Source organism: Ictidomys tridecemlineatus, chromosome 3 (genome assembly GCF_052094955.1).
Source record: "Ictidomys tridecemlineatus isolate mIctTri1 chromosome 3, mIctTri1.hap1, whole genome shotgun sequence".
Classification (NCBI taxonomy): Eukaryota; Metazoa; Chordata; class Mammalia; order Rodentia; family Sciuridae; genus Ictidomys; species Ictidomys tridecemlineatus.
Window position 1 is genome coordinate 18,080,024 of NC_135479.1, and position 22,838 is coordinate 18,102,861.

General features: G+C 40.3%; 1 protein-coding gene across 3 annotated transcripts in view; it reads left to right on the forward strand.

Moving 5' to 3' along the window:
* Positions 1–665: 665 nt before the first annotated feature.
* The window catches only part of Gjc1 (gap junction protein gamma 1), a 29,552-nt gene continuing 7,379 nt past the window's right edge, over positions 666–22,838 (forward strand). Inside the window, exons 1-2 of one of the 3 annotated variants that reach the window (XM_005328128.4) lie at positions 666–890; positions 21,379–21,454. The gene's annotated coding sequence lies outside the window, so the exon portion shown is untranslated. Of the gene's footprint in view, positions 891–1,318; positions 1,458–1,734; positions 1,927–21,378; positions 21,455–22,838 lie in introns of those variants that run through there. The other 2 variants (XM_078041967.1, XM_078041969.1) reach the window with 2 other exon arrangements.

Here is a 22,838-nt window from a genome sequence, read left to right on the forward strand (position 1 = left end):
GTCATTTCAAATATCTCTGTAGAGAGGTAATGTGGTGAGGGAGGCAGACTGGGGCATGACAAGTATAGAGAGAAGTTCAATTCTGGGAGGGCAGGCAAGTAATGCCTTAGAAGTAGGTACCACTTGAAAAAGAGGCTAAAAGTGAGAATTATTTTGACTCTTTAGAGAGAAGTCAGCAATCTGGATTTTAAAATTTTGCAATTAATAGTTTTGGAAAACACCATACTGGCCGAATAAAACTTGTCAGCAAGCCAGCTGCCCAGCCCTCAAATTATGAACCCCTGAACTAGCCCTTAGGGATTAGTTTCTGGTGCAGGAGTTGGACCTGCAGCAAGTCACCTAAGCTATATAGAGTTTAATTTCTTTTCTAGTCACAAGGGCAAAATTAAAACCTATCCATTTGTACTGTAATGCTCAAATAAACTAATTCCGGAGCACAAGAATTGTGAGACACTGCGCTGTATAAAGTCGTCCTCCATCTCTTTACCAATCCTTCCTTTGTCACGTAGTCTCACTCTGTTTAAAGCATTCCGGGGAATTCTCCGTTTCTCGATAGGCAGTTTTAAACTGGAGAATTCCTACGCATGCAAATTTTAAAACGTACTTCGAATGGGATCCCTGCTGGGATGTAAGGAGTTAAGAGGAAATGGCTTATTAGGGTCTTGCTAATCCAAGAAATCTAGGACCTCAAAAGTCTCTAGATTGCCTCCAAAATCCACGATTCCAAGAAGCTAGGATGGTTGACTGACCGAGGGCCTGTAAGACCCTCCAGTAACTGTATTGCAGAACTTAGAACGGCCATCAGCATCCCACCGTACGCTGGACCAAGGCCCTGGCAAGGCGCACACAAGACAACTCCGGAGCTCCGTGAACCAACCCGGGATAACCAGGTGAGGCGTGTCCTTACGGCGCCGTTAGTGGCCCTCTCACATTGGAGGCACTGCCGGCTGGGGACCCCCGTCCACAAATCAAGCCAGAAGACTGAACTGTGGGGGAACGAAGTGTGCTCCCACGCCGGGTCCAGACTCCACACGGGCGGGTCCTACCCGCGCAGTGCTCCCGGTGGGTCCGGGACCGCCCAGGAGCGTGCGCGGACCCAGCAGCGGAAAGTTGGCGCTCGCGCCGCACCCTGTGCGCTCCGGGGCGCCCCTTCCTAGTCCAGCGCCACGAGCAGCTCGACCCCCGCTCCCAGGCCGCTGCGGGACGCCCCCGCCCCCACCGCGGCGTGTAGTGCGCAGGCGCTTCCCCGCGGGTCCCGGCGGCGGGAGCGGGAGGCGGCGGCGGCGGGAGCGGCTTCAGCCTCGGTTGGAGACTGAGGCGAAGGCGGCGGCGGCAGCGGAGGAGGAGAGGCGAGGGTGGCGGCGAAGGCGATGGCGACGCGGGGCACATGAGGCGGCGGCCGGCGGGACGGGCCGAGGCCCGGCGGAGGAGGCGGCTCCGGGGGAACCCGCCGCCGGGTGAGGGGCGGCCGCAGGGCCGGCTGAGGGGGAGCGGGCCGGGGCGGGGTCCGGGGGAGGCGGGAGAACTCGTGGGGAGCTCGGAGAGGGCCCGAGAAGATCGGGGGCCCGGGGAAGAGCGCGGCCGGAGCCGGGGGGGGGGTGGGGGCGGGAGAGGGGCGTCGCCGAGGGGTTCCTGCGGAGCCGGGAGGGGCGTCGCCGCCCGCGTCCTGCCGCTGCCCCGGGCGCACCCTCCCTCTTTGTCCACAGGCGCGAGGTTCCCAAATTGGGAGGGAAACGGCCCGGGGACCGGCCCGGAGCCGGGGCGGCGTTGGAGCGCACTTGCGCGGCGCCCGGGCGTGCTCGCAACTCCTCCGAGCGGTTAGGGGCGCAGGGCGGCGCCGGGGCGGTCCGCCGCCGCCCGGCGCTTCGCGGGCTGCTCTTTGTCTGCCGGACCGCGGCCCCTGCCATCGCGGCGTGCGGCTTGCGGGTTCGTTTGGCTCCTTGTCTAGCATCTCCCCGCACGTCTCCCGCCTCCCTCGGAGGGTTTAGAGGAGGTTTAGCTCGAGGGCTGGAAGCCGGAGAGAGGCGGGCGGGAGGACTGGGCTAGTCGCCTCTTGATGGATGCGTTTTCTTTACTTAAAAGGACTTTCCCCCACTTTGTGAAACTTTGGAGCATTGCTTTTCGTTGTTTTTTTTTCTTGAGTCTCCAGATTCAGAATTGAGAGAAGGCGCTAACGCTGTGATTGTGGGCTGGTGGCTGCGCTTGGAGCTTTGAAAGATTTACAAGGACTGTGTGGTTTAGAATTTGATTTCTCCCGCTCTTTTGGGGGGAGGGTGGCGTTTGATTGGGATTGTTTTATCTTTGCGAAATAGGAAGGTGTTTTTGTTCGTTGAGAACTGGCAGTGGTACTGATTTCTTTGTGCTTATGCTTCATTTTGTTAACATCAAGACTAGGTGAAATTGAGCTAACAGGTTAGAATAAGTTCTGGGAAAGTGTTGTCTTGTATGCCTATTAAGTCTGAAAGTATTGTTTATGTTGTGTAACACGTGCATGTGAGTATATATGAAAGTGATGTAAAACTCAAAAACTATGTTAATAAAGGAGTTTTAATTCTCTGATAAACAGAAAACATCTTGAGTACATTAATAGCTGTAGAATAAAAGGATTAATAATATAAATTTGGAGTCAAATCCTTTTTCCCCTAAAGAGATTTTGGATGTTATTCAGAATAGAATGCAGAAATAAAAAAACCTAATTTCAGAGCTCCTGGCTAAAAATATTTTGAACTGTGATTAAGTTTGCCGATTTGTTTTGGGGAGAGGGAATTTATATTACATTTGCTTTGAATTTCTTAAGCGTTCTATAGTGGCAGAATGAAAGAAACAACGAACTAACTCTTCTGTACAAAAGGTAAAAAGCTCTGGTAAACAAATCTGTGTCTTGGTTTACTTTGTGCTCTCAGTGCTGTACGCAAAGTACTTTACAAAGAGAATTACTTAGAAATTATGTGGAAGTTTTGTAAATATGTGACCTGATTTGTAGTGGCTTGATATTATTTACTACTTGTCTTAGACTATTGTGCATTTTTCCAAAGCATTTTAAAAAATTAGCACTTTAACTTAAGCATGTTGTATAATTTGAGAATTGGTTTTCTACTTGTTTAGCTAACCCTCCATGATTATATATTTTTTTCAATTCATGGAGTTTGAATTGATTTTAGCCTTTAATCCAAAGGATTTAATAAATTAACTTATCTCAAGCACAACAACTGCTCTTATCTTTTGTTAATTAATTTTATATTTGTATAATTTGTCCAAAGGGAAGGAATGCAAGGTTCTGTCTTTGATTATCTACAGCCCCTTGCCTCTCAGCTCCAGGCTTACCCATCAAATCAGTAGTTGGGATCTTAGAATATAAGATATGTAATGAAAATCCAGAGCATCATTCTCTCAATAAATACATAGTGTTTGTTTCTTGCTTAATTCAGTGCAGAGTGATGTGTTCTAAAAAACTGTTGCTTTATTTGAAGTTCTTATTTCCCTTTTCTTTTTGTGATACTGTGATTTGAACCCAGGAAGATGCTACCACTGAGCTACATCCCAAGCCTTTTTTTATTTTGTGACAGAGTCTTGCTAAGTTATTGTGGCTAGACTTAAATTCATGATCCTCCTGACTCAGCTAGGCATGTGCTGTTGTGCCCAGTCCAATGCATCCTATTGGGGGGAGGGTAGTTCTCAGTTTTATTGACTTTTTCTGCTTATGAAAATATTGCATGCTCTTCATTCAGAAAACTTACAAGCTGGGTATGGTGGTGCTCTCCTGTAATCACAGCTGACTTCCAGCTCAGTGGAAGAGAACCCATGTGTTAAATCTTCAGTATTGAACCCCACCCCCAAGAAAAAATTAAATGAGAAAAACGATTTAGAAATAGTTGTTATAGTTAGAAAAGGGTGACCTGAACTAGGATGGGGATAAGAGTCTGACCTTGGTAAATTGTAGAAATGAAACATTGAAGTTCTAGGATTAGAGCCAAGAGAGAGATCAGTTTGTAAAACTCAATTTAAATTACTTCTGACTATCTCAGTGGAAACCCTGAACAGGTAGCCAGTATTTAAAAAAAAAAAAAAAATTCCAGGATCCTGATGTCTCAGCCTCCCAAGTTTCTGGGATTATAGGCATGTGATACTCAGCCTAGCTCCTTATTCAGTCACATTCAAACTCACGTCCTTTCTCTCTCTCTCTCTCTCTCTCTCTCTCTCTCTCTCTCTCTCTCTCTCTCTCCCCCCCCCTCTCCCTCTCCCTCTCTCCCTCTCTCCCTCTCTCCCTCCTTCTCTCTCCCTCTCTCTCCCTTTCTCTCCCTCTCTCTCTTTTGTACTCCGGTTGAACCCAGCAGGTCTTTACCACTGAGCTACACTCTCCAACCCTTTTATTTTTTATTTTGAGACGGAGTCTTGCTAGATTGCTGAGGATAGCCTCAAATTTATGATCCTCCTGCCTCAGCCTTCAGAGTCACTGGGATTATAGGTGTGTGGCACCACTCCCAATCCTTATTCACTTTTATTATTATTGTTTAAAGTACTATGAGATATTTGAGACAGGAAAAGTTGTAACGAACACCTGTGAAGAAAACCTGTGTATAGACGAATAAATGAACAGACACAGACATGGTAGAAGCGGGCAGACAAGTTGGAGCAGAGCGAAGAAGAGTAGAAGTGAACTCTAAGTTCCGCTCCTGCTGAGTTTTTTGTATTTAACTCGAAAAAAGTTAAATATCACCATTACCATGACTACATTCTAATTAGTATTTTTTTAACCCTGAGTGCTGGCTGAGGACATTACTAAGGAGACCAGATAGTGCACCTGCATAGTTATCCTAGTTGCTTCAAGGAGGGGAAATTGCTGGACATTCCAAGCCTGGGAAACAGGATAAACTTGTGAAGAACATTGCTATGGCAGCTGGGCATCCTGTGATTTTTGCACAGGAGTTTCCTAGTAGCCAGGTATATCCTAGTAGCTGTGCATTCTGTGTCTTTGCACAGAAACTTCCTAGTTACCAAGTATGTCATGATCACCAAGTTTGTCAAAGACCCCAATCCCAAACACAGAACTCCTCCAAAAAGTAATGAATTATACTATGATGAATATTTGTGTGTCTACCTTATTCAAGAAAGATGTTATCATTATAGTTGAAGTCCTGTTTTTCTACCTGATTGGGTCTTCTCTCCCATACTCCATTATAGGTCTCCTTATTGAGCTAATCATCAACTTGATTTATTATTCCTTTGCATTTCTTTATATTTTTGTTATATATTTTGCATTTCTTTATATTTATGTGTGTATATATATGTGTATAAGCAATATACCATCACCTACTTTTTTATTTTTATTTTTTTTTATAGTACTGGGGATCAAACCCAGGATACTTAACCATTGAGCTACTACCTTTTTATTTTGTATTTTTTTTTGTACTGGGATTGAATCCAGGGATGCCCTTCCACTGAGCTACATCCCTCACCCCTGCTCTTTTGAGACAGGCTAAATTGAATTTGCAATCCTGCTTCATTCAGCCTCCCTGGTCACTGAGATTATAGGTGTATGTCACTGTTCCCAGCTAGAATTGTCCTTTTAAAGTAAATCTAATCAAGCACTTTATCAGAAAATTTACATTGCTTTTCCTTTAAAGCACTGAATCTTTATTTAATGAGGTGTGATTTGACCCTGCCTATTTTTTCCACCATCATTTATTTTTACATTTTTTCTTACTCTGTGTGATCTAGCTGTACTGATTTTTTTCAATTCCTGTTCCTTGAAAGTTCAAAACTCACCCAAGGGCCCTTGCAGATACTATAGCTAATTCCTCTTCTTATTCTTCAGAACCTCCTAAATATCACTTCTGCAGAGAAACCTTTCTCCTCTTCCTAGAGTAGTTTAGAGACCCCTAAAAGATAACTTTTTCTTAAATATTTATTTTTTAGTTATAGTTGGACACAATACCTTTATTTATTTATTTTTTATGTTGTACTGAGGATCAAACCCAGGGTTTTGCATGTGCTAGGTGAGCTGTCTACCACTGAGCCACAACCCCAGCCCTAAAAGATAACTTTTTGTCAGTGCTGGGGATTGAACCCAGGGCCTTGTGCATACAAGGCAACAACTCTACCAACTGAGCTATACCCCAGCCTTAAAAGATAACTCTTATAGTAACTTTTACTTATTTTTTGTAGGCTTTATCACCACTTAAATTTAATAGCTGGGCACCGTTGTGCATGCCCTGTTATCCCAGTTACTTAGGAGGCTGAGGTAGGAGGATGGCAAGTTTGAGGCCAGCCTGGGCAATCTAGTGAGATCCTGTTTCAAAATAAAAAAGTCTGGGGATAGAGCCCAGTGGTAGAACTCAATCCCAGTACATCCCTTGTCAAAAGACTTTAATTATTCCTACAATGTCTATTTCACCATTTCAATTGTCAGTATGTTCTGTAAAGTCAAGAGTAATGTCTGTCTAATAGCCAAGTGTCCCTAAGCACCCAGTTTATGTATTCAACAGTTATTTTGGTGGGCTGGGGATGTGGCTCAAGCGGTAGCGCGCTCGCCTGGCATGCGTGTGGCCCAGGTTCGATCCTCAGCACCACATACAAACAAAGATGTTGTGTCTAAGAAAAAATAAATAAATGTTAAAAAAAAAAAAACAGTTATTTTGGTAGTGCACGCTTATAATCCCAGCAACTCAGGAGGCTGAGGCAGGAGGATCACAGGTTTTAAAGCCAGCCTCAGCAACTTAGCAAGGCCCTAAGCAACTCAGTGAGACCCTGTCTCTAATAAAACCTAAAAAAGGGCTGGGGATGTGGCTCAATGGTTAAGTGCCCCTGAATTCAGTCTCTGGTACCAAAAACTAAAAAAGTGCTGGGAATGAGGCTCAGTGATTAAGCTCCCTGGGTTCAATCCCTGATACCAAACAGTGGGGCTGGGGTTGTGTCAGTAGTAGAGTGCTCGCCTAGAACGTGAAAGGCCCTGGGTTCAATACTCAGCACCACATAAAAAGTAAATAAACAAAATAAAGATATTGTGCCCAACTGCAACTAAAAAATAAAAATTATTTGAGTGCCTGCTAATATTTTATTTGTAATTATTAGGTGTACTGAAGTACTTTTTTTTCCTGAAGTACTTCTTTTTTTTAATATATATATATTTTTAGTTGTAGATGGACATAATACCTTTATTTTGTTTATGTGGTACTGGGGATCAAACCCAGTGCCTCACTGCATGCTAGCCAAGCACTCTACCATTGAACCACAACCTCAGCCCCCTGAAATACTTTTGATAAAGTTTTTTTTGTTGTTGTTTTATTTTGTTTTTGTGGTGTTGGGGATTGAACCCAAGGCTTCATGTATGCTAGGCAAGTTCTCTACCATTGAGCTACACCCTAGCCCCTTATGTTTTTCTGTTACTAGTCTTACATACAAATACAGAGCTGGTTTATTAGTAAATACTTACTGATATAAACTTATTAATAGCCATGACTTGATCGGTTACCATTAATTAATTATTTTGGGATACTGGGGATTTAACCCAGGGGCCTGTGCTACCACACTGCTTGATGTGATGTTTTTAAAAGACCTGATGGATTGTAGCTCAGCGATAGAGCGCTCAGCAGGGCCCTGGGTTCAGTCCTCAGCACCACATAAAAATAAATAAATGGAATAAAGGTATTTTGTCCAACTAAAAAAATTAATTTAAAAAAAAAAGAAAACCTGGTGAGTAGGACATGTTGAAGCATTCCTGTAATCCCAGTGGCTCTGGAGGCTGAGGCAGGAGGATGACAAGATCTAGGCCAGCCTCAACAACTAAGTGAGGCCCTGAGCAACTTAGTGAGACTGTCTCAAAATAAAACAATTTTTTTAAAGGGCTGGGGATGTGGCTCAGTTTTTAAGTGCCCCTGAGTTCAGTCTCTAATGCCAAAAATAAAAAATAAATAAATAATTGAAAGATCTGATTGACTATCCTATCTAGATTTGTATTAAAAATGCTTTAGTGAGACTGAAAGGGTCTTATTGGTGCGTCTAACTTGAATAGTTTGCTTTGACCTCCCATTCCAGTTCAGTTGTAGGTGTTCATGTTTTTTAGAGTGAAAACTTAGTATTCATATAGGCTGAGCAGTTCAAGCAGATGTGTACTCTTCACATTCACAGAAGGGAAAGCTTCCCATCTCGCCTGCTTCCTTCTGCTGGGGATCAAACCCAGGTTCTTGTGTATGCTAGGCAAGTACTATACCATTTAGCTATACCACGTGGCCTGCTTGCTTTTGTGTTGAGAAAAATTATTAGGATGGGGGGGTCTCAATTTTTAAAAAATGGAATTGCATACGTGGCCTTGAATTCCATTTTAGCTATCTTCAAAGCTAAAGTAACAGCTTATTTTGGATTTAAAAAAAAAAGCCCATTTTCTGCTATCTATTTAGTATTGCTCTAGGTCTGTTGAGTTTGTACATGGACAATTGTTATCCCAACAGAATAATCCGTGATATGAAGGAGAAAACAGGAAACAATGATTAAGATAGGAAGAATGATTTTGTAATATTTTCACATCAAGTAAACATTTAATAGAACTCACTTGTAAAGGAGACTGGGAAGTTTTTGGTGGCTATTTTGTAGTGGTGTGGTACTTAACCACTGCCCAGCCCTTTATGTTTTTTATTTTGATACAGGATCTTGCTAAGTTGCTTATGGCCTCAGTAAATTGCTGAGACTAGCCTTGAATTTGAAATCCTCCTGGGTTGCTGAGATTATAGGCATACACGGAAGCAACAAGCTTTGGTGGCTGTTTTTTTTTTTTTTTTTTTTTTTTTTTTTGGTGTTAGGGATTGAATTCAGGGACACTTGACCACTGAGCCACACCCCCAGCCCTATTTTATATTTTATTTAGAGACAGGGTCTCACTGAGTTGTTTAGCATCTCCTTTTTGTTGAGGCTGGCTTTGAACTTAGTCTTCCTGCTTTAGCCTCCCTAGCTTCTGGGATTCATGCCCCACCACATCTGGCTAGTGGCTATTTTAATAAACAATTTCTCAAAATAAGGCTAACTTCTTCAGTGTCAAATGATAATCATCAGGGAATAATGGTAAAAGTGTGTGTTCCAAGGGAATGTTGCATTTGTTAATTTTCTTTGTTGATTCTGTACTATTTTATATTGGGTAGCTAAAGAAATAAGAAGAGCAGCATTGTGAAACTAAGCTGCTATAAGATTATGTCAGAGTACTATCATCTTTCACATATCCTTCCAAATTAAAAATTACCCTCTGGGCTCACCATACTATATTTTACTCCAGAGTGGAATTTTATTTAAGTTCTGTCTTGGATCTGTATATCCATGGGGGTTTAGTAATTATACCAAAGATTCTGTGATGAAGTTGGCATAATATAAATACCAAGATGTGATCTCTAGCAAGATTTGGGTATTATATCTATACTCTTCTGTAGTTTATTACTTAATTAAATCTTTATTAGTGTATGCAAATATTATGAAATTTGTACCTTATCCTACTTTTAAAATTTCTCAAAGGGCTTTTGTTATGAAGTAAAGCTTTGCTGATTTCATTATTGCATGTTTATTGTAGAAGATATTAAAAAGCATAAAGATCAAGAAGGTAGATCATCCATAGGCTGCTGTTGATGTTGATGTATTTCTATTCAGACATTAGAGTAATTGACAAAAGAAGGAGAGCAAGGGAGGGGGCTAGAGGGCTAGTAAGAAACAGGCAGATAGGAGTCTAAGTTGATATAACCCTTTTGGAAAATGACTAATCTAAAGCTCACACACCTATGCCTTATGATTGCAGTTCTACTTCTAGATAATCAGTAGAAATGCATACATATGTTTACCAAAAAACATGTGTACAGTGTTTATAGCAGTATTATTTGTACTAACCCCAAACTGCCTGTAAACAGAATTAATAACTTGTGATATGTTTTTTTTTTTTTTTTAAAGAGAGAGTGAGAGAGGGGGACAGAGAGAGAGAGAATTTTAACATTTATTTATTTTTTCTTAATTCTCGGCGGACACAACATCTTTGTTGTTATGTGGTACTGCTGAGGATCGAACCCGGGCCGCACGCATGCTAGGCGAGCGCGCTAGCACTTGAGCCACATCCCAGCCCCTTGTGATATGTTTATACAATGGCAATATAATAAAGCAAAGAGAATGAATAGACTAGAGCTAAATGTTCTTTATATTAGCTACACAAGAGGATCTATTTGTGAATCCTTTTTTTTTTTTTTAAAGAGAGAGTGAGAGAGGAGAGAGGGGGGGAGAGAGAGAGAGAGAGAGAATTTTTAATATTTATTTTTAGTTCTCGGCGGGCGGACACAACATCTTTGTTGGTATGTGGTCCTGAGGATCGAACCCGGGCCGCACGCATGCCAGGCGAGCGCGTTACCGCTTGAGCCAAATCCCCAGCCCTATTTGTGAATCCTTTTATGTAAAGTTCAAGTGGAAGACAGTCTTTCCTTCTAAGAGGCATTTGGCAATTTCTGGAGACATTTTTGGTTGTCACAAGTGGAAGAGGCCAGGGATGCTACAAAGCATCCTAATTATCCATAATGTCAGTGTCAAGTCTGGCCATGGATGAAACTAATCTACGTTGTTAGAAGTCAGGTTGGTGTTTGCCTTGAATAGTAAGGGACATATGGTGGCTCTGGGTAGCTGCTAATGTTCTTTCTTTTCTTTCTTTTTTTTTTTTTTTTGAGAGAGAGAATTTTTCAATATTTATTTTTTTTATTCTGTTCTGGGTTATAGGTGATGAGGTCTGGACCAGGGTACTGGTGGAAAGAATGAGAGGGATCAGAAATTAGACTCAATAGGTGGTTGTGGCCCAGGATGGTGGCACACGCCTATTTTTTTTTATATTTATTTTTTAGTTATTGGCGGATACAACATCTTTGTTTGTATGTGGTGCTGAGGATCGAACCTGGGCTGCATGCAAGCCAGGCGAGCGGGCTACCGCTTGAACCACATCCCCAGCCCATGTTCTTTATTTTCATGCTGGTTACAGGGGTATGCATACTTCATAAAAATTAATTGAGCAGTACTCATATTTGTGCATCTTTCTGTGTTTTAGTCTTCAATTGAAAAAAAAAATCAGATTGCACATAGAAATCCAGGTTAAAAGAGTCTTTGTTGTATTTATTTATTTTTGTAATGCTAGGGATTGAGCTCAGGGCCTTGCACAGGTTAGCAAGTACTCTTCCACTGTGCTGTAAAGTCCTAGTACTTTCTTTAATTTTTATTTTATTTTGATACAGGGTCTCATTAAATTCCCCAGGCTGGCCTGGGACTTGATTCTCCTGCCTCAGCCTCCTGAGTCCCTGGGATTACAGATGAGCAACAACGTTGCCAGTTTAAAGAATTCTTTTGAAAGATAAGATAATGTCAAGCTGATAAAGCCTCACAGCTGGAGCTAATAAACAGCCCTTTTCAGATAGATATTTGTATTGCTTTACCTGGTATGGAGACATTAACATTTTTTTAAAAATTAATTTTATTTAAAGATATAATTCAGACACCATGTGTCTTGCTGATTTAAATTGCACAGTTCAGGCCTCAGCAACCTTAGTGAGACTTAGAGAACTTAATGAGAACAACTTAATGAGAACTTAATGAGAATCTGTTTCTAAATAAATTAAAAAACTGGTACTTAGTGATAAAGTACCCCCTGGTTTCAATCCCCAGTACCAAAAAATAAAATAAATAAATAGCACACTTCGATCTTTTTTTTAATGTTTATTTTTTAGTTGTAGGTGGACACAATATCTTTATTTAATTTTTATGTAGTGCTGAGGATCGAACCCAATGCCCCACGCATGCCAGGCAAGCACTCTACCTCTGAGCCATAACCCCTAGTCCTCAACGTTTTTTAATATGTTCACAAAGTTATATAGTATCACCAAAATTAATTTTAGAATATTTTGGTTCCTCCAAAAAAAAAAACAAAAAACTTCATACCCATTAGCAGTCACTTCCCATGCTTCTTCATCCTACCCAGGTCTAAGCAACCACTAATCTACTTTTTGTCTATAATCATACACATTTGAATTTTATGTACTCTGTTCTTAAAAAAATGTGTAATGATTGTATATTTGATTATAGAGGTTATGCCATAAATCTTAGAGTAAATACACTATGTTTATTTAGGATAAATTACTAGATGTGACATTACTGATTAAAGAATATCTTTTTCTTTTTTTTTTTTTTTTGGTACCAGGGATTGAATCCAGGAGTGCTTAACTGAGCTACATCCTCAGTCCTTTTTTGTATTTTATTTAGAGACTGGGTCTCACTAAATTGCTTAGGGCCTCACTAAGTTGCTGAGGCTGGCTTTGAACTTATGATCCTCCTACCTCAGGCTCTGGAGCTACTAGGATTGCAAATGTACACCACTTTGCCTGGCAGAATATATACATTTTAAGTTATCCTGCCCCACACCAGGTAGTGGTGACTGAACCCAGGGCACTGTATCCCTGAGCCACATCCCCAGCCCTTTTTATTTATTTTTTATTTTTTTTTTAATATTTATTTTTTAGGTGTAGATGGACACAACACAATGCCTTTTATTTTTATGTGGTGCTGAGGATCGAACCTGGGTCCCGCCCATGCAAGGCCAGCGCTCTACTACTGAGCCACAATCCCAGCCCCCCTTTTTATTTTTTATTTTGGGATAGGGTCTCACTAAGTTGTGTAGGCTGGCTTTGAATTTGCCATCTTCCTGCCTCAACCTCTAGGGTTACAGTAGTGTCCACCATGCCTGGCTTAAAGTTATTAATAATCAATATTATCAAGATATCTTCCAGTAAGGTTGGAATAGGTTGCATTCAACACTCCCATATTATGGCGGGGTTTTTTGTTTGTTTGTTTGTTTTTAAGAACTTTTGTATTGTAAACCTAGTCATATTAGAAATATACATTTATTCTTATCTTAGACATGTCTAGTTTCCTAGACTGAGCATTATTCAGATCATTTGGTTAGACTTCAGCTTAGGCTGTTTTGGACATGTGAGCCAATACTGTCCTTTTTACATGAAGACAGTTCCACTTTTGAGACATTATGAATGAATACATTATTCCAGATTCCCCATACTTCTCCAGCTGGTTCCTGAATGTTCTTAAAATTCAAGTAGAATGGCTTTTTGCCAGTACATATTGGCACTTCAACCCACAATGGTGTTTTATTTCCTTGTTGGTTGATAGAGCCAAGATTTTAAACTACTACTCTAGGAGGTTTTATAATTTCATTCACTATAAATTATATTTTTGTGTTTCTCAGATATTGTCCATAACCAGAAGCTCTTTTGAAAACAAGTGTATTCATGTTTATAATACATAGATTACTGTTTGCTGGTTAGCTGCCATAATGCTTTTGCATAGAAATGTCACCAGCTAGTTATTAAACATCTATTATCATTCATGTGGAATTAACTTCTACTTAAAATGTTCCAGTTAAACAAAACTTCATTGTAAACCCTTTAATTGATTTCATTTCTGCACATAAAGCAGACTCATTCAGGGATGTGAGTCACTAGTGTGATTCTTAGTGGATTGCTCAGCTCACAATCTGAGATATGCAGTTAATACTTAACTTTAGAATCATGTTTCAGTCCATATTAAAATTTTTAGTTTAATCTCATTACAGATTTTGGGATGATTGTTTAGAAAATATCTTTCTGAACGTTTGACATCTTGCTGAGTACAGTGATGCATGCCTATAATCAACGGTTCTGGAGGCTGAAACAGGAAGATTGCAAGTTCAAAGCCAGCTTCCACGATTTAGTGAGGCCCTGGACAACTCAGCAAGACCCTGTCTCAAAAATAAAAAGATAAAGAGATGTGTCCAGTGGTTGAGTGCCCCTGGGTTCAATCCCTGGTACCAAACAAAAAGAAAGAAGATTTGACATCTTATTATTGTTTAATTTCACTCTTTGCTTCCTTCCTGCCCCTAGGGAGCAGAATTCCACATAATAGTTCAGTTTTATGAATTTTACTGTGCTGGAAATAATTTCATCAAATTTTTACTCAAGGACCTTTAAAATCCTCTAATTTGATATTCTCCATTCATTTCACAAATGAAAATATGGAAAGGAAGAATTTGCTCCTGCAGTACCTGAATCACATTCCAGAATTAAAATCTTTGTGGTTTAGTGTAAAATTTGCTCTCAGTTTTATAAAATTTAAGATTAAGAATCATGGACTGGGGATGTGGCTCAAGCGGTAGCGCGCTCACTTGGCATGCATGCGGCTCGGTTCGATCCTCAGCACCACATACAAACAAAGATGTTGTGTCTGCCGAAAACTAAAAAAATAAATATTAAAATTCTCTCTCTCTCTCTCTCTCTCTCTCTCTCTCTCTCTCCCCCCACCCCCCAGGACTGGGGATATAGCTCAGTCAGTAGAGTGCTTGCCTTGTATGCACAAGGCCCTGGGTTCAATCCCTAGCACCATAAATAATAAGAAAAAGAAGAAGAAGAAGATTCATCACTCTAATATATGGGCTAGGATTGTGGCTCAGTGGTAGAGCGCTTGCCTTGCACACGTGAGGCACTGGGTTTGATCCTCAGCACCACATAAAATAAATAAATTAGTAAAACAAAGGTATTGTGTCCATATTTAACTAAAAATTTTTTTTAAAAAAAGAATCACTCTAATAGAAAGTTCATTTGAGTTGTTTAAAAAAGAAATTGAGATTTTAAAATGTAGCTACCTATCATGGGGTTTTGGGTGGGATTTTTTTGTTTTTATTTTATTTTTTCTGTTGTAGATGGGCACAATACCTTTATCTTATTTATTTGTTATTTTTATGTGGTGCTGAAGATTGAACCCAGTGCCTCACATCTGTTAGACAAGTGCTCTATCACTGAGCTACAACTCCAGCCCACATTTTGGGTTTTTAATTATAAGATTAAATTTGACTGTCATCCATTTGCATTTGGTTGTTATACTTTTACAAAACATGGAACACCACTACATGTTTTAAACCTGGTGCTGAGGATTGAACTCAGGGCTGCATATGCACTAAATAAGTGCTCTACCTCTGAGCTACATCCCTAGTCCCACTTTAAAACATTTTTATTTCCTGATTTTTATAGTTAAGTGACCATTAAAACTTGATGTTCATTTAACTATAAGGCAGAATAGGAAGCACCAGGAATTGTGTCTGCTTACCTAGGTAGCAGTTACTCTTGCAGAACCTAGCTGATTTAACTGTTTTGGAACTCTGGGATATGTGTGTGTGTGTATGTGTGTGTGTGTGTGTGTGTGTGTGTGTCTTTGCTTGCACACATGCACACATGTTTTACTGAGGATTAAATCCAGAGCCTTGGCACATGCTAGATAAGTGCTCTACCATTGTTTCATATCCTCAGCCTCTCTGTCTGTTGAAAGCTTTTGTCTTCCAGGAAAGGTTTGGGAGTTAATTTTCATCAATGTAAGCTCTTAGCACACTGGTAGCTATCCATCCTCTACTGTTGTGTCTGGCTGCATGTGCTTGTGTTCCTGAAGTAACCCATTGGTCAGAAGAGCACCCTGGACAAGCATGCCTTAATCCCAGGGACTCAGGAGGCTGAGTCAGGAGGAGCGCAAGTTCAAAGTCAGCCTCCTCACCTTAGTGAGACCCTGTCACAAAACGAAAAATAAAAAGGGCTGGTAGTGTAGCTCAATAGTAAACCATCTCTGAATTCAATCCCAAGATCCCACACTCCATGCCTCTGCAAAAAAATTGAAGAGAAATTATAAAGTATTCCCAGATATACAAGTTGAGGGAGTTTGTTTGTGCTAGGTCTGTCCTGCATGAAATATCAAGGGAGTTTTGGAAGGTGAAATGAAATGATGATAAACAGTAATATGAAGCTATATGAAGAAGTAAAGATCTTAATAAAGGTGAGAACTTGGTAGGAGTGAGTACTGGGGATTGAACTTAGAAGCATTTGGCAACTGAGCCACATCCCCAGCCCTATTTTGTATTTTATTTAGAGGCAGGGTCTCACTGAGTTACTTAGCACCTTGCTTTTGCTAAGGCTGGCTTTGAACTTGTGATTCTTCTATCTCAGCCCCCACCCCGAGCCACTGGGATTACAGGCATGCACCATCGTACCTGGACACTTTTATATATATATATATATATATATATTTTTTTTTTTTTAAAGAGAGACAGAATTTTTTTGAATATTTATTTTTAGTTTTCGGGGGACACAACATCTTTGTTTTTGGTATGTGGTGCTGAGGATCAAACCCAGGCTGCATGCATGCCAGGCGAGCGCGTTACCATTTGAGCCACATCCCCAGCCCTTTATATAATTTTTTAAGACTTCCCCCACCCCCAAATTTCAGCACAAGACAGTCAGACTTCAAATAACTGAATGATCTGTGTAAATTATATAAACTTTCAGAAGCTTAATTCCTTATCCTTTTTTAAAAAATTTTTTTGGTAGTTGTAGATGGACAGCATACCTTCGTTTTATTCATTTTTATGTGGTGTGGAGGATTGAACCCAGTGCCTCAAGATATTCTAGGCAAGCATCCTGCCACTGAGCTGTAGTCCCAGCCTGACTTACTTATCTTTATAATGGTTCTAAAAATAGAATCTACCTGCACCACCACCACACAGACACACACACACACACACACACACACACACAAACAAAGTGATGATGCTACCATTCATTAAAGAAATCCATGGTTCTTTATTTCAGAAGGAAAATTACCCTTCCTCCATTTTATCAGATGCTAGGGTTAAATTATTATACACATTTATACAAAAAGAATATGTATAGTGATTAGTCAGTTTTCTGTTACTGTAACAAGATACCTGAGGCAGCCTACTTTTAAAGAAAACAGGTTTATTTAGCTCACAGTTCTGGAGTTCAAGGACATGGCATCAGCTTCTGCTTGTCTCCACTGAAGCCTTATGGTGGAAGGTATAATGTGGAGCCCACATGGGATCAGGAGATATCATTGCCAAACAGGAAACCAGAGAGATTCAGGAGTCAGGCTCAGTCTTTTATAATTCTCCCCTTCCCAAGAATGTGGGAGACCAACATTCTCTTCTGCGAGCAGTGCCCCCAAAGAATTCCCAATAGGCTACACTAAGGAAAGCCTCCAATATGTGAAGGTTAGGGGGTACACTGGAACCAAAATAAATAGTAAGTATAAGCCAGTTTTACCAATAAACTTTTTTGTAAGTTAGTAACATTTTACACTTGGAAAAACTATTCATATAGTCAGGAAATAATGAATAAACGAACCTTTTTTTTTTTTTTTAAACTGGGACTTGAATCCAGGGGTGCTTAACCACTGAGCCACATACCCAACCCTTTTTATTTATTTTTATTTGGAGATAGGGTCTTGCTAAGTTGTTAGAGCCTCACTAAATTGATGAGGCTAGCCTCGAACTTCTTCCTGATTCAGCCTCAAAGTCACTGTGATTACGGGTGTGCCTCATCATGCCTAGTTAACCAAAACACTTTTTTTTTAGTTGTAGGTGGACACAATACCTTTGTTTATTTTTATATGGTGCTGAGGATTGAACCCAGTGACTTATATGTGCTAGGCAAGCTCTCTACCACTGAGCTATGACTCCAGCCCCTAACCAAAACATTTTTAAAGGGCTGTGATTGGGGTTTATATTAGTTTCCTTTAATGTTATTGCCCCCCACCAAGAATTGTATTAAGGCCGGGCATGGTGGCACATGCCTGTAAATCCCAGCAGCTCTGGAGGCTGAGACTGGAGAATTTCGAATTCAAAGCCAGCTTGAACAATGTCAAGGTGCTAAGCAACTCAGTGAGACTCTGTCTCTAAATAAAATACAAACTAGGGCTGAGGATGTGGCTCAGTGGCTGAGTGCCCCTGAGTTCAGTCCCCAGTACCCCCACCCCCCAAATAAAAATATTAAGAAAAAGAAAAGGAGGGCTGGGGTCATGACTCAGTGGCAGGGCGTTTGCCTCACATATATGAGGCACTTGGTTAGATCCTCAGCACCACATGAAAATGAATCAATAAAATAAAAATATTGTGTTTATGTATAACTAAAAATATTTTAAAGAAAGAAAATGAAATTAACCTTTTATATTCCATATATTAGAGGACCTAATATACAGATTACCCACTTCCCTGGGACATTTTGTAGTCAACAACATGAACTGCAGGAAAACTACTCCACAGACATTTCAGGGTGTGTGTATCTGATGCTGTGCCTCTTAGGAAAGCCCATGGAAAACCAGGCTACAAAGGTTCGACATTTTTGTAAGTTTACAGTTTAACCAATGTGTAATTCTTACCTCTGGGTGTGTTGAAATAGCTGCCTTAAAAATTATGTAACTTTCAGAAAAATTTTTCATCAATTCTTCTTAACAAAAGTTGAATTATTATATGAGATGCTGAATTGTTGAATAAAATTTTCGGCAGCAGTATTTAGTGGAAAAGGTCCTCATTGGTCTGAGGATGTGGCTTAGTGGCAGAGCACCTGCTTGCCTAGCATACATAAGGGCCTGGGTTTAATCCCCAACACACACACACACAAATTAATTTGTCTATGTGGTTACATGTATAAAGGATGTGTTTTTAACTATTGTATTTTTTAATTTTTGTCTTATTTGTTATTAAATTGAATTTTAGGCTAGAGGGGAAAATGCTTTATGAATGGTATTTGGGGATCTGGACTTGTAGGGAGTTTGTGGATGTGAATCATTATGGAGTTCTGTTATAAACCTGGTTTACATTACCATTTAAAGATTGCACATTATTCAAACCCAGGCAAGCACTCCACCATTGAGCTACAACCCTAGCCCATATTATTCAAATTTTAAAACTGTTTAATTGTTGACATACAAATGATAATTTTTTGGTATGGTTCCAAATGTATGTAGAAGAAATAGTAAGACAATTGTATTATAAATGGTGGAAGGTAGGGCTGGGGATGTGGCTCAGGCGGTAGCGCGCTCGCCTGGCATGCGTGCGGCCCGGGTTCGATCCTCAGCACCACATACAAACAAAGATGTTGTGTCCGCAGAAAACTAAAAAATAAAATAAAATAAATATTTAAAAAAAAAATAAATGGTGGAAGGTAAAGAGATGTAAAAGGAAATAACTTTTCTATGTTGCACTTGAAATATAAAAATGATGACACCAACAATAAACTAAAATAAAGATTGCATATTATTAAGCCAACGTGGTAGCGCACACTCCTATAATCCCAGGGTTTGGGAGGCTGAGACCGGAGGATTGTGAGTTTAAAGCCAACTTCAGCAAAATTGAGGCACTCAGTATCTCAGTGCGACCCTGTCTCTAAATAAAATACAAGGGCTGGGGATGTGGCTCAAGCGGTAGCACGCTCGCCTGGCATGTGTGCTGCCTGGGATCGATCCTCAGCACCACACACAGAACAAAGATGTTGCATCCGCCGATGACTAAAAAATAAATATTAAAAAAAATTTTCTCACTCTCTCACTCTCTCTTTAAAATAAATAAATAAATAAAATACAAAATAGGGCTGGGGATGAGGCTCAGTGGGTGAGTGCTCCTGAGTTCAGTTCCCAGTACCCCACCCCCACCCCCACCCCCTGCAGAAAAAGATTGCACATTATTTACTTCTTGTTTTGTGGTTTTATAACTTTATGTATTCAGTAAGAGGAGAAGTGGGCTCAGTTGAAGATCAGGGGTAGAGATGGGAGCTGTACTTGAGTTATGTGGTAAGTTCATTTTTGTGTCAGATTATATATTTGTTTGTTTGTTTATTTATTTATTTGGGTATTGAATTCAGGGATATTTTACCACTGAGCTACATCCCCAGCATTTTTTAAAAAGTTTTTTAGAACTTTATTTTATGTACAAAGAACTAGCATGTTCTCTTTCATTGGGTGGCTGACTTGGGCAGTCCATTCGAGGAAGATCACTTAGTCCAACTTAATGGCGCCTACATCCTTTGACCAAAACACTGTGGGCACATGCTGAGTCAGGATTTCTGGATCAGACCATGCCTGTTTGAGCATATGCAACAAGAGCGAGAACCCTGGCTGAATTTTCACCGGTGGCTCTGAGAATTTTTTAATATTTATTTTTTAGTTTTCGATGGACACAACATCTTTATTTTACTTTTATGTGGTGCTGAGGATCGAACCTAGCGCCCCGCACATGCCAGGCGAACGCACTACCGCTTGAGCCACATTCCCAGCCCGTGTATGTAAATCTTGAGTATGCATTCTATATAGATGCTTTCACTTTCTCTTTTTTATTGATGTTTTGGAAATTGTTCTAGGATTTGTTTGTTTGTTTCCTGTATTTCAAAAAAAGAATAACTTTTGTTGGGGATGTGGCTCAGTGGTAGAGCTCTTGCTGGCCTGTGTGAGGCCCTTGGGTTTGATCCCTAGCCAGAAAAAAAAAAGAAAGGCAAAACAAGTCTTACAAACAAACAAGAAAAAAATCAACTCTATTCCTACGAATATATGACACTCGGGATTGTTTTTAATTTGTTAAATTAAGCAACAGTAATGAACAGTTATGGATGACTTGACCATAGCTGTTACGAGTTAGCAGAACTTGATAATGAGCAGTAATTCATCCTGGAGTTTTGTGGGGGTTTTTTGTTTTGTTTTTTTTAATTTTCTTTATGCTTTTATTTTATTTATTTATTTTTTCTGTGATGCTGAGGGTCGAACCCAGGGCCTTGCACTTGGTAGGGGAGTGCTCTACTGCTGAGCCACAACCCCAGCCCCACCCCCTTTTTGTTGTTGTTTTGTTTTTGTTTTTGTTAGCAAAATGTTTCTATTTAAGTATAGGTGTGTGGTTTTAATTGATTTATTTGTTCAGTGTTGTTGAGTTCTACATGTTTGCTGAAATAGATTCCATTATGTATAGCAAAATAAACGTTTTGTTTTTTAATCACTGTACAGATTGCAGGTGTTTTCTTTCTCTTTGTGAGCAGTTGAATCTGTAAATCACCTCCTGTGGAGACCAGTGTCCCAGTGACTGATCCAGCTGTTGGGTGTTGTAGATGAACAATTTGCTCCTACTTGGCTGCTTCAGGGAATAGGGCACGCAGGGTGAAGAATTTTGCTAGGCCCTTAGGAACCGTTTTCAGTTTGCTTGGATTCTTTTTTGGCTTTTTGCTATAGGTGCCAGAGTTTTCACAAATGACTCATCTTCCTCTCAGATTTTCTTAGGCTGCAGTGATTTAAGAATCTTTGGGTCACTGTTACATAGTTTCTCCTACCACATGGATTGTGTGGGATAAAGTAGTCATATTGAAAGTCAAACCTGTTTCCATCTCATTCTGAGTGATTCCTGTGGTACATAGAAAACTTTGTTTCTTCCTGAAAAATTATGTTTTAGTGATTCGATGTTTTAGTGATTCATTGTTTTCTGTGGGTGGAAGTTTATCACCAACTCTTCTTTTTCCCTTCCAGAAGGAATTTGGGAAAGTTGCAAGCAAAACATCATTTCTCAAAGAAGATTTTGGGTAACAGAAGTTCTGCATAACAGGTAAAGTGCATTTAAACTTCTTTGGTGGTGCTGACAAATCACCTATAATCTGCAGAAGTAAACTGAAAGAGCAGGGAGAGAAAGTTGAAAAGTTAAATCTACTTTGTGTCAGGAGTTGTCAGGGACTTGTTACATATATTTCACCTATATGTTTTTAACCTAGATTTCCCCCCATCTCCTCCCTTGGTACTGGGGATTGAACCCAGGGGCATTTAACTACTAAGTCACATCCCGTCTCACTGAGTTGCTGAGGGCTTTACTAAGTTGTTGAGGCTGGTTGAACCTCACACTCCTCCCAAGCCAGTGGCTCTGGAGGATGAGGCAGGAGATTCACAAGTTCAGAGCCAGCCTCAGCAAAGTAGTAAGGCTACTCGCAATTCATTGAGACCCTGTCTCTAAATAAAATACAAAAAGGGCTGGGAATCTGGCTCAGTGGTTAAATGCCCCCTAGGTTCAATCCCAGGCATTTAAAAAATCTTAGAATAAAACTATCCTTTAAAATGTGTTTTAAATGGATTTATTAATTGGTTTATTATACCAGGGATACTGAGCCAAATCCCCAGCATTCCCCTCCTTTTAAAATTTTGAGACAGTTAAGTTATTGAGGCTGGCCTTGAAATTGTGATCCTCCTGCCTCAGCCTCTCAAGTGGCTGGGATTAGAGGTGTGTGCCACCACGCCCAGCAGCAAACTTGTTTTTATATCTTTCATTAAAGAAATACAGATATAATAAAGGGGTTATAAAATTTGCTGCAGAGTATTCATTGTGGTCTTTTAAGTAAAATTAGAATCTGTTCTGCTGTTCCATCCAGCTAGGGAATGTCTTTCTAGTTCCTTTCTCTCTGTTGTTTTAGTCCATGATCATTTCCAGTTGTTTGCAGCTGTACCATCTCCTTAATTCCTTTCAACACTTGTCAGCTGGTCCAAAATTTAAGCTTCCTAATAAGCTCCCTGTTAACTAGGAAGTCCAGTCCAAAGGTCTCCTTTATGTTCTGAGAGATATTCCCTTGTGATTGGATTGGAATAGCTGTATGCATTTTTTTTTCCTTTTTGTGGTGCTGGGCATTGGACCCAGGGGTGTTCTACCACTGAGCTAGATATCCAACCCTTATTTATTCATTTATTTTTTTATCATGATTATTATTTTTTTGGTACCACGGATTGAACTTAGGGGCACTTAAACGCTGAATCACATCCCTGGCCCTTTTTATTTGTATTTTATTTAGAGACAGGATCTCACTTAATGGCTTAGCACCTCATTAAGTTGCTGAGGCTGGCTTTGAACTCGAGATCTTTCTGCCTCAGCCTTCCGAGCCACCAGGATTATAGGTTTGCGCCACTACACCCAATCCTTTTTTTTTTCTTGACTCACTAAGTTGCTCAGG